This window comes from Neodiprion pinetum, unplaced genomic scaffold, assembly GCF_021155775.2.
Source record: "Neodiprion pinetum isolate iyNeoPine1 unplaced genomic scaffold, iyNeoPine1.2 ptg000094l, whole genome shotgun sequence".
Taxonomy (NCBI): Eukaryota; Metazoa; Arthropoda; class Insecta; order Hymenoptera; family Diprionidae; genus Neodiprion; species Neodiprion pinetum.
This window is the reverse complement of record NW_027184527.1, coordinates 5,001-7,500: the sequence shown is the minus strand read 5'-3', so window position 1 is coordinate 7,500 and position 2,500 is coordinate 5,001. Positions and strand designations below refer to the sequence as shown.

General features: G+C 62.2%; 1 non-coding gene across 1 annotated transcript in view; it reads right to left on the bottom strand.

The window, feature by feature from the left end:
* Positions 1 to 155, bottom strand: part of LOC124224096 (small subunit ribosomal RNA) — a 1,913-nt gene extending 1,758 nt beyond the window's left edge. Inside the window, exon 1 of the ribosomal RNA XR_006884461.1 lies at positions 1 to 155. This exon is cut by the window's left edge and continues 1,758 nt beyond it. This is a non-coding gene — a ribosomal RNA (small subunit ribosomal RNA).
* Between the last annotated feature and the right edge of the window lie 2,345 nt (positions 156 to 2,500).

Sequence of the window (2,500 nt, the reverse complement as noted above, 5' to 3'; positions counted from 1 at the left end):
TACCACAGTTATCCAAGTAAATGTGTGTACGATCTAAGAAACCATAACTGATTTAATGAGCCATTCGCGGTTTCACCTTAATTTGGCTTGCACTGAGACATGCATGGCTTAATCTTTGAGACAAGCATATGACTACTGGCAGGATCAACCAGGGAGCTTCGATACAAAATCTCGGCTCGGACGTGCGCCACCCATCGCCGACCGGGTCTCGTAGCCCGGTCGGCCGCGCGTCTACTGTAAGTTTCGGGACTGCACGCAGGCAGCCCCGGATCCGTGTGCCGCCACCTTCGACACTCGGCTTATAAGCGTTCGAACGATCTCCCGTACCCGTCGGCTAGATTGAAAGCGTCTGGGATACGTTGTTATAACATCTCTGGTCTTTGAGTGTACGCTCGGAAAGAAGCGAGTTGACGCGTGCGTTGGAGCGTTCGGCCTTCCGTGTTTCACGGAGAGCCGAACTTCTTGGTACCGCGTCAAGGGCCATTCGGTCTGAGACACCGACCCGCGGTAATGCAGTGACGATAGATGAAACAACGCGAGTCGCGTAGTTTCTTTGGTACGAGGCACGGAACGGTCCGCGAACGCCCGCTCCTGGTCTACGCCGAAGTACGTATCGTGCTCGAGCACGTACCGGTACGGCGTAGCAGGCGGACGACGGGAGACCGGCCCGACCGACTCGCTCCTCTTACTAGTAGGAGCCTGGCCGCTAGGACGTCGGCGCCGGTACGGTGGTAGCACGGTCGGCTTACGGGGCGAAACCTCCGCGGGCTATCGAAAAAATTTCGAACTCCGGGAACTTTGTCGAAATTAACCGAGGCTCATATGACGATGTTCCGACAGGCTCCCGGCCCGGATCGACTCCGGGACGCCGCGCATCGCCTTTCGGTCGACTCGGACCGAAATTTTTACAAGTCCCGTCTGTCCGGATCGACTCCGGGACGCCGCGCGTCGCCTTTCGCTCGACTCGTACCGCAGCTTCGACGAGTCCCGTCGGCCCGTATCGACTCCGGCACGCCGCGCATCGCCTTTCTGTCGACTCGGACCGTAATTTTTACAAGTCCCGTCGGCCCGGATCGAATCCGGGACGCCGCGCATCGCCTTTCTGTCGACTCGGACCGAAAGTTTCGCAAGTCGACGTCGGCCCGGATCGACTCCGGGACGCCGCGCGTCGCCTTTCGCTCGACTCGGACCGGAATTTTCACAAGTCCCGTCTGTCCGGATCGACTCCGGGACGCCGCGCGTCGCCTTTCGCTCGACTCGGACCGGAATTTTCACAAGTCCCGTCGGCCCGGATCGAATCCGGGACGCCGCGCATCGCCTTTCTGTCGACTCGGACCGAAAGTTTCACAAGTCGACGTCGGCCCGGATCGACTCCGGGACGCCGCGCGTCGCCTTTCGCTCGACTCGGACCGAAATTTTCACAAGTCCCGTCTGTCCGGATCGACTCCGGGACGCCGCGCGTCGCCTTTCGCTCGACTCGTACCGCAGCTTCAACGAGTCCCGTCGGCCCGTATCGACTCCGGGACGCCGCGCATCGCCTCTCGGTCGACTCGGACCGAAAGTTTTACAAGTCCCGTCTGTCCGGATCGACTCCGGGACGCCGCGCATCGCCTTTCTGTCGACTCGGACCGAAACTTCGTCGAGTCCCGTCGGCCCGTATCGACTCCGGCACGCCGCGCATCGCCTTTCGCTCGACTCGTACCGCAGCTTCGACGAGTCCCGTCGGCCCGTATCGACTCCGGGACGCCGCGCATCGCCTCTCGGTCGACTCGGACCGAAAGTTTTACAAGTCCCGTCTGTCCGGAACGACTCCGGGACGCCGCGCGTCGCCTTTCGCTCGACTCGTACCGCAGCTTCGACGAGTCCCGTCGGCCCGTATCGACTCCGGGACGCCGCGCATCGCCTCTCGGTCGACTCGGACCCAAAGTTTTACAAGTCCCGTCTGTCCGGATCGACTCCGGTACGCCGCGCGTCGCCTTTCGCTCGACCCGGACCGAAATTTTCACAAGTCCGGTCGGCCCGTATCGACTCCGGGACGCCGCGCATCGCCTCTCGGTCGACTCGGACCGAAATTTTCACAAGTCCCGTCGGCCCGGATCGACTCCGGTACGCCGCGCGTCGCCTTTCGCTCGACTCGGACCGAAATTTTCACAAATCCGGTCGGCCCGGATCGACTCCGGTACGCCGCGCGTCGCCTTTCGCTCGACTCGGACCGTAATTTTTACAAGTCCCGTCTGTCCGGATCGACCCCGGGACGCCGCGCGTCGCCTTTCGCTCGACTCGTACCGCAGCTTCAACGAGTCCCGTCGGCCCGGATCGACTCCGGGAGGCCGCGCATCGCCCTCCGCTTGACTCGGAACGAAACTTCACTGAGTCCCGTCGGCCCGTATCGACTCCGGTACGCCGCGCGTCGCCTTTCGCTCGACCCGGACCGAAATTTTCACAAGTCCCGTCGGCCCGGATCGACTCCGGTACGCCGCGCGTCGCCTTTCGCTCGACT